This window comes from Arvicanthis niloticus, chromosome 3 (genome assembly GCF_011762505.2).
Source record: "Arvicanthis niloticus isolate mArvNil1 chromosome 3, mArvNil1.pat.X, whole genome shotgun sequence".
In the NCBI taxonomy this organism is placed as follows: domain Eukaryota; kingdom Metazoa; phylum Chordata; class Mammalia; order Rodentia; family Muridae; genus Arvicanthis; species Arvicanthis niloticus.
In genome coordinates this window covers 35,067,170-35,076,799 of record NC_047660.1, presented here as the reverse complement: position 1 = coordinate 35,076,799, position 9,630 = coordinate 35,067,170, and positions in this window count along the sequence as shown.

Below are 9,630 nucleotides of genomic sequence, written 5' to 3'. Positions count from 1 at the left end.
AGAAAAATGAATAAAACTTGTTACAGCAGATGAAGTAAGAGAGTAAGCTTGATTTTTTTCCATGCTTCTTTTGTTTTGTTTTAAAATTAAAGTATCTTTTTCTAAAGTAGATACAAGTATGATAATAGCACTTCTACACTGAAATCTGATAACCTTGAGACATTTTCTCAAAAAAAGGAGTGTTAACTTAGCAACTAAGCATTTCTATCTTAAGCTCAAAGAGAAGTGAACTGATGATAAGTTATCTATAGATCATTATTTTATACATGGTAACTAAAGTCATGTAAAGGGTAAGAATGCCTAAAATAATACCAAATAAGACCAGAAACTCAAAATAAGCCATAAGAAACATAGCTAGCAATAACTACTTGGTTCTGAAGAGAAAATCAGAAGAGGGAAGGAGAAAATCCAGGAAAATGTGATATTCAAAAGGCCAAGGAAGGAGAGACTCTTCATAACGATAAGGTCAATGTTGTTTAGTAATGTTAATAGATAAAGTGCAATGAAAATGAAGTGCACTGAACATAGAACACGGACTTGACTTCTGAGTAGGGAGGGTTCTCTACTAAAGTATAGGTGAAATGACTGAAAATAGGAAAAAAAGAAATGCATAAAACAAGCACAAATCGTTCCTCCAAGAGGCATAGTTTCAAAACGAAACTGAACTGAGGAAGTACACACTGACGAAAACTTTGGGGCTGGGAGGGGCTTTGTCCATCTTAATGATATAAAACTACACATGTGTATATAATATGTATAAAACTACACATGTATATGTACATTTGTAACTATGAACTTACATATATGTGAGAGAAACAGAAAGGTGGCTGTAAAATAATTAAAGGGATGGGGTAGGAATAGGAAGAATCACACTGATGGTGAAAGGTTGATAAGAAGACAAGAGACTGAAAGATGATCAAAGCACAGCTGGATGATTTAGTGTCAGGCAGTTTTTCAGTAAATGTAAGACAATAACAGTCATGAAGAAGTACACAACATTGAAAAAACCATACATGAATGCTGAATTTAAAAATAAAGTAGAGAAAAAAAATGAGGAATGTGGGTCTGTGGGCTGTGAACGGACAGCATGGTTTCTGGTCAAGCACTGGCTTGAGATGGCCAGAGATCCAAGAGGTTGGAGACTTCACAGGTTTCCCTGCAAGGGATGGCATGCATTTTTCCATGCTCCCAGACTTCAGGCTCCTGATATAAGGCTGAAGACCTCCATTGGTCTGGGCCTTTCGGGCACAAAGGACAATGCTCCCACTAGCCCCTCCACAGGTAGAGGGCATGACTACAGGCTGCAGAGCCTCAAGACATCTCCATATCCATGAGTTACATAAAGGCCAGAGGGTGTAGCCAATTAAGCATTCCTTCCCAGACCCTCCTACAAGAAAAAAAAAAAAAAAGTATTTAATCTCAAGCCCCTGACCTGAGAACACGAGGTATAGCTTCATCCACTTTCTGCCATAACAATAAACCTTTTAAAACCATGAACTACCTCTCATCTTTGGGGCCTGTCATGGGTGACCATGGAGAAGGTCTTCAACTAAAGAGCCGCTGCCTAATCTCTCGTGGAGGACTTCTCTACATTCCAGCCATGGAGCCCACCAACTCAAGCAAGCAACTCGAGCTAGCCAAGGCCCAGCCAAGCTGGTTGCCATGATCAAGAGTCTCATTTCCCCTCAGGGAGCTGCTGGAGCTCATCTTCTCCCCCTCTGCCCTTTTGACTGTGGGTCACTTTAGCTTGTCTCAACACTTCTACATAGCCTCTTAGGAGTGCCTGGGAGTCCAAAGGTCTGATACCAGTCAATCCCTGCCCACCTTCTTGCCCGGGGGTCCCCAACCCAAGAGCTCTGGCCCACACGGGGCTTCAGACTGGGATCTCCCCATGCCAGGATTGGAGCTCTGTGGCTTCCCATAGCCCAGCATCTGCTCTGTACCTTGTGGAGTGAACTCAGTAGAATTCCTGCACTTTTGCCCCCTGAGCAGCAGTTCCAGCCACCTGGTGTGGCAGATACACAGGACCCACAACTCAGCCCAACAGAACCCACACCCAGGCATGTGAGCTACAGCCCCACAACTGGTGGAGAATGCCTGCATGTGGGTCAAGTTGCCAGTCAGTTCCAGAACAGGAATCTCCAGCCTGATCGGTAGGAAAAGGGGTGCTACGATACCTTGAGTTGGGATCTGACATTTGACAAATTTTGTAAAAAGTAGTGATAGATTTTAAGAAACTTACGTCCTCAGGAGTAGGCTGTAGGTGGGTCTTAACAAAATAAGATAACACTTGGCTTTTAGGATGAAAGAGTTGGTGAAGATAGGACAGAGTTTGATGAGTACCAAAGGGTGTACAGCACCACAGAGGAATTGGTTGAGATTGGAAGATATTAAAAATATTTTGAACTATGGAGACCCTTAAGTTATATATAGTAATTATAGGGATAATAGCACATGTTTCTCTTCCAGCTGTGAAGTCTACAAGCAGTTACTCTTAATGTAGAATAAAATTACTAGAGTATGAGAAGTCTACAGAGTAGGCACAATACAAATAATTTGAATGAACATTGCCAGAACACAGAAATAATAATATCTCATGTTCTAAGTGCATACTACAGTAACAACAGTTCACAACACTCTGTTTTATATCTTATGAATAACTAGTAGAGAAAATTTAGTATGCTTCAAACACAAAGAAATGATAAAGAGATGTAAATGCTACTCACCCTGATTTTATCAGTATATGATATATACCTGTATTGAAATATTATACTATAACTCAAAAATACATATATTTATTAATGTTTAATGTTTGGGGTTAAAATACAACCACTTTGATTTTATTATTAGATACTGTATACATATTTAAATTCATCATATTGTATTTTTTAAATGTGTACATTGAGAGCCTATAAGTAAAGAAAATGAAAACAGAAGTATTTTAGAGAAGATATGTAGAAGCAGGTGCTTTAATTGGTGATTTTTTAAAATAATGTTTGAATGGTGATAAAGTGACTGTGGTAACATATGCCTGAAGTAAGTTGAACATATACATTGTTAAAGATAAGAAGGCAATGAAAAGGAGCAGTCTCACGATGAATAGGTTTCTACTTGAATGATGAAGTTATTCAGAGTAATGGTGAAACTTGGCAAGAGAGGAAGGCTATAGCAGAAACGAACCTCATTAAAGTGTCTGCTTAACAGGACAGAATGGCTGAGCACGCAGAAAACATCACTGGTAATGCAAAGGATGATCAAGTGGCTTGACCATGAGAAAGGCAGGCATTCCTAGAATTTGTTCAAGGCTAATTTCTCAAATTGTTAGAAGTGTTGATAGAACCATAAGAAAAGACAGCAACATTAACTCTGCACTGACTCCAAGATTTAAGGTTAGAAACAGTGAAGAACCATCACTTTAAAACCGCAAAGGAGGAAGTTCCACAAGACAGCTATGTTTTTTATAAAGCTAAGGAGACAAATACCCATAAAAGATAAATACATAGGACACCATAGGTATAAATAGCATTTGCAGTTGTTAAAGTAAAATATTCTAAAAACAACATAAGTAGAGCTGCATTTAGTCTCGTCAACATCATCATCATATCATCATCACCATCATCATAAGTAATCCATAAATGCTGGTGAGAAGCATAGCTTACTTACCATTTGGAAAGTTTAAAAACAATAAAGACACAAAAACAATGATTAGAAATGATACTGACACAAGAGTGGATTTTGAAGGTAACCACCAGAGTGACTAAGGCTCTTCATTGTCAAGTGATGTCAACTGCTGTTCAGGTCTGCACATTAAGACTAACTCTATTTCCTTCAGATAATACACACAGGCTATATCAGTAGACTAGGAAACATCTGTCCTGTGGTAGATATATATAGATAGATAGATAGATAGATAGATAGATAGATAGATAGATAGATATATGTTTTAATAATATAGGAAGATTGAAATAGAACTCATGAAAATGATATTTTAAAGAAAATAATAGACACATATGATAAAATGAACTATCCATCTCATGTGTCATGCTCTTAAGAGAAACAAAGCTCAACAGTGTCCATTAAAACCTAAGTTTTCTTAGAACTACTTACTAGCTACTAATGACTGAGAGAGAGGGAGAATGAGGCTCTCCCAGAGATGAATCCTAAAATTAGTTTTTCAATACAAAGTGACTGGCTGTGAAATCATGTGTACATAAGCAAAACTAAACAGACCCAGAGGTTGTATTTATATAACACTGTGTGTGTGTTTGTGTGTGTGTGTATGTGTGTGTGTGTGTGTGTGCGTGTGTAATAACCAAGAAAAAGAGAATATCACTTTTTGTAGGAGAGGATGGGGGAGGGGTGATTAGGACTAGAGGAAAAAATGTAGAAGGTTATGGAGAGGCAAGGATGGGAAAATTATGTAATTATATTTAAAATAAAATTAAGATTCTGAAGAAATAGAATTTTATATTACCTTACTCTTAAAACTTAAGTATGATCATAGAAACTTTTTCTGTGTATATTTTTGTTGGTACACCATCATCTGCTTCTTGATACAGAAAACAATTGATTCATGTCTCTGGGGGAACTTTATTTGATTCTAAAGGAATAAAGCACTGATTTGAAGCTATTTGAATGTCACCAGGACATCAGAATACAAAGATCATTTTTAAGAGCTAAATTAAATAGACCATGTGACCAAAAGATTGGAAAAATAGCCATTGCCACAATCAGTAGTTATAAATCAATGTACAAGAGATTTAGGGCATTAACCTAGCTGTACTTCTTATAGTCACAGATAGATCATTTTCCATACATACCATTATGGATAAAACCACTCTTAATGGAAATGGAAAAAGAGAGAAAATACTAGTAATCTTTTTGCTATTCATAAATATCAATAAATAATATTATACACAATCACCATTCAAGAAAATTGGCACTGGTTGTCTACAGACTACCTAAAGATAAAAAAATTTTTGGAGAATTATTTAATAATATAAAGTTGCTTAAAAACTGAAGGCAGAATGTTTAACTATGAGCAGAAAATATCCTATGGAGATCAGGATAAATAATGACAAAGTGACACCCCATTTGGAAAACAGTGATGCGTGACTTGTCAGATGGTTCATCATCAACAGACTTCCTTTAATATAGTCAAATAAGTGAGCAAATATAGCATATAAGAAATTCTAATTCTGCCAAGTATGCTCTAAAAATGTACATGTATCATGGCAAACAATAGCAAAAAAAAAAAAAAAAAAAAAAAAAAAAAAAGGAGTTTGATTTCCTACTAGCCAACAACAATTTCACTTTTATTAAAACTTTAGTTAGCACATGAATAAATAAGTTTCAGCTTCATATCTTGAGATACTTCTGGTTTTAAGAAAAATTTCAAAACAATAACATTAAATTAGTACAACAAAGTATTGCTTAAGGGATTGCAACTATACATCAAAGTTAGATTTGTTATTTTAATCTGATATCAATTATTTATTGGTCTGGAAGTATTTCCATAATACAAAATCCTGGGGGGCTCTGTAGCACTGTTTATGGGTTATAAAATGATGAAGACAGGATATCCCTCTTAATTTAATTTACGAACCAAGATGCCACTGCTCTATGAGGTTTCGCCCTTTTTCCTAATGCAGGTGATCCTCCATCTGGCAGCATCACCAACATGAGAAAAAATATGTACAGTTTCCAAAAGACGGAACTCTTGAGTTAAGTTCCAAAGACTAAAATATTCTCTGTTTCAGAAAAGCTTATCAGGCAGCCGGGCAGTGGTGGCACTCGTCTTTAATCCCAGCACTTGGGAGGCAGAGGCAGGCGGCTTTCTGAGTTCGAGGCCAGCCTGGTCTACAGAGTGACTTCCAGGACAGCCAAGGCCACACAGAGAAACCCTGTCTCGAACCCCCCCAGCCCCCCAAAAAAAGCTTATCGGGCCTACAATGTAATCTGCATAAAATGGGATCTTCAACACAGGCTGTAGTTCCCCAAATGTCCTTGGATTGTAGCTATAACTCACAGAATAGGTCTCTCATTTCTCCAAATCCTAGTTAATGAGAGCATTGAATTAGCATTCTGAAAGGCATCATTTTTTTTTCTTCAGGAAAGTCAACATTTTCCTTTCTAGATTTGATTCTAAAGTCTTTACTCCCACCATATCTAGAGTCTTTCTTAGCATCTCATGATGCCAGAATCCCCATAACAACCTTGTCTCAGTGATGTTCGGCACTCTCAGAAGGAAAGACTTTTTATTCACTTCTCAAATTTTCTTTTACTGTACATGCTGTCTCTGGAGCTTACAACCCAAATCTTGCATTTTAATTTCTATACCATTACTATGATACTATATTGGTATGCTTATTTTCTGATTCTTTAAGAAAATAGGACATTGAGAAATTTAGCATTGGTTACTTTGGCATCATGATTCCCAAACAGCTTAGCATACTACCATGAACAACTGGTGGAACTTAAACATTTGCTTTGAGTGTATTGATTAGTGGTAGTTTGAAAACAATACAGAAAACAAAATTTTCAAATTTTAAATCCCAAACATAAATCTAAAATTGGAGCTTTGTATATAAAAACCTTATACTTTGGTTGTAATTCTTCAAATCCATGTATCTGAACTTATACACACTGTGTCCGTTATATGACTCTGAAAATATTGGATCTAATTATTTCATAGAGTTGCATACCTAAAATTTTTAGGTTTATTTTTATTTTTATATTATCTCTAATGCTATAATATCATTGCTTTGGTGTATATTTACTCATCAATTGAAAATAATATCAGCTAACACAGTAAATTAAATATCTTTTCAAACATACAGTCCAATAAAGGACTCAGATGGAAAGCCTTTTAACTTTTACTCTAGTAATAAAAAAAAAAAAAAAAAATCTGTTACTTGGCTTAGAACTACAGTGGTGTCCTTCCTTATACACTAACAGTTACTAACCCTCATGTGGGAAAACAACTTGCCTTAACAATAGTAAAAGTTAGCTGTTCTGAATTTCAAACTGAGGCTCTGGCTTCCTGTTGAGGTAGGTTCTGGCTAGCAGATTCGTAGGGGCCACCCTTCTACTTTGCTCTTGTAAATTTCACCTCACCTTGTTGTTCTATCCACTTGAAGGCTGTGTCCTCCACTTGTTACTGATCAGCTGCTTAAGAATCCATCCCTCCTGACGTGCCACCCAAAGGAGTCCCTTCTGCAGTACACCAATAGTACAGTTCTGAAGAACTGTCTGCATTTGAAATTTAATTATAAAAAAATTAAGGAAGACATTAAGAATCTATTGACTTGGCATGTCAGAATAACTGGAAAAAAAAAAAGAAAAAGCAAAAAAAGTCAGGACACTGCCATAGAAAGACGAGCCAATTGGCAAATGACTAATTAGTATACTCTATAGACTGCATCCAAAGGGAAAGGAAGACAAGTGGATAGTAGAAAATAAAATGACACTAACAGCTATGATTGTATAAGTTAATGAGTGACTAAGAGAATGAATGAATGAATGAATGAATGAAAAGAAGAAAAACTAACTGAATGCTGGTGCAAGTACTTGCTTTCTGTATTTAATGTTAGTGCTATGGAATAAAAAGAATAAAGCAATTTTAAAAATATGTGCCTACTTCAATCATTGTTTATTATGATATAGATATATGAAGTTTATCACTGCTTATATTTCTGTGTAAAGTTCATCCAAACCTTCAACTATAAAGAAGTCTGCTGTTGAAAAACCCAGGCACTGTCTTCATATCATCTTTATGCCTCAATACCTTCTAAATCACCAACTCTTCACAATAATGGCTTGTGCTTTACAGGGAGAAAAGCTCGTTTGATAGTATTTATACTCTTGACATTAAAGGAACGGAAGGAAGTGCATTTCTACAAAGAAGGGTTTTTTTTTTTTTTTTTTTTTTTTTTTTTTTTAAGATACAGGGCTATTAGTCAAAGAGAATGAAAAAAAGAGCTACGTTCTTCAAGGAAAAGTGATTAAAAGCATGACAGAGCACAGTCTAAAGGGAATAAATGATTTAAACAAGGCTGAAGTGTTAAAATATACATCTAGAAGGATGTGACACCTAAATTTCTAAAGGGATATGATGATTTTTAGAGACCTCAGGCTAAAAGTTGGTAATGAGAACTTCTCAGAAGCAAATGCCAAGGGGAAATATTCAGTCATTAATAAAAAGGAAATTTGTGTTTGATTTTTATTTAGTCATACTCGTTTAATTTTTTTTTTTAAATTAATGAATTAAAACTACTGAAATGGAAGAAAATAATGGTGTGTAGCAACTAAATAGAATATTTACAACCCTTTCACAAACACGGGTGTATACAATTCCCTTTCAAATTTGTGACATTGGCAGTTAACACAATGAAATAACAAACCAAACAATAATGACCAAGCCCCACTGCTCTCTCTCTCTCTGTCTGTCTGTCTCTCTCTCTCTCTCTCTCTCTCTCTCTCTCTCTCTCTCTGTCTCTCTCTCTCTGTCTCTCTCTCTCTCTGTCTGTCTGTCTCTCTCTCTCTCTCTCTCTCTCTCTCTCTCTCTCTCTCTCTCTCTCTGTCTGTCTGTCTCTAGGTCCACATGATATAGAACCAAGCAGGAAACAGATGAAAGCCACAGAGATAGTGAGAATCAGGGAAGCCCTTACAAATATAAAGGAGGACATTATTTTAAGCAAGCAAGTCTGGAGATGGGCATTACAACTTTTCTCCACTGTATACCACTGGGGATAATGTCAGAATTTCAAACAGGAGTGATTATTTTTCTGATCTTGAGATCTTTGAGTTTATATAGTTATGAAAGCAGAAAAAGAACCTTGAAGAGTATGGTGAAGCAAGCATATATCGAAAGCTAGAGACAAGAAGATCAAAAGTTCAAGGCCAACTTCTGCTATCTGGTGACACAGACTTATGGACAATAATAACACATCTGGAAATAACACAAAAGTAAGTTATATGGCATCTGGCCAAGGTGGCAGCTTTGGAAAGCAGCTTTAGAATGTAGGAGAAAGTGAAACTGGGCCAAAAGAAAAGATCAAATACTTCCCAAACTATACACTTTGCTATGCCCTTGATACTATAACATCTGTGGACAAGTTGGAGAATGGTCTACTAAAGAGAAAAGGTATCTGGGTGCCTACTGAAGTGAAAATCCAACCTATCATTTTCTCATACTTCATTGACAGCACCCTTGGAATTACAGTACTTATGGTAAGAGTTTTTAGATCTTGTAAAAGACTCAAGTTTACACATCTGGAGAACAGATGAATTAAGGCTTTTTTAAATTCACAAGCTGCTGAGTTGTAGGGCCAAAGGTGTTAATGAAACCTACAGATGAAGTGATATCACAGCATCTGAATTAGGGTCCTATCACTATATTGAGGGTTCCTTATACTGTATTGATAAAAGGTCAATAGTAAATGAATTGAATACTCAATTTCAGTTGTAACTGAAACATTTGTTTACTTATTTAACTTGGTATTGGAAATATAAATGCAAATAATCTAACTAAGCCTAAATGTTTTATTTAAGGTATTCAATGCATATTCAATGGGGGCAGTGTCAAAAGGATATCTTCCATTTTCTTACTGCTAAATCTAAACTGTGCCC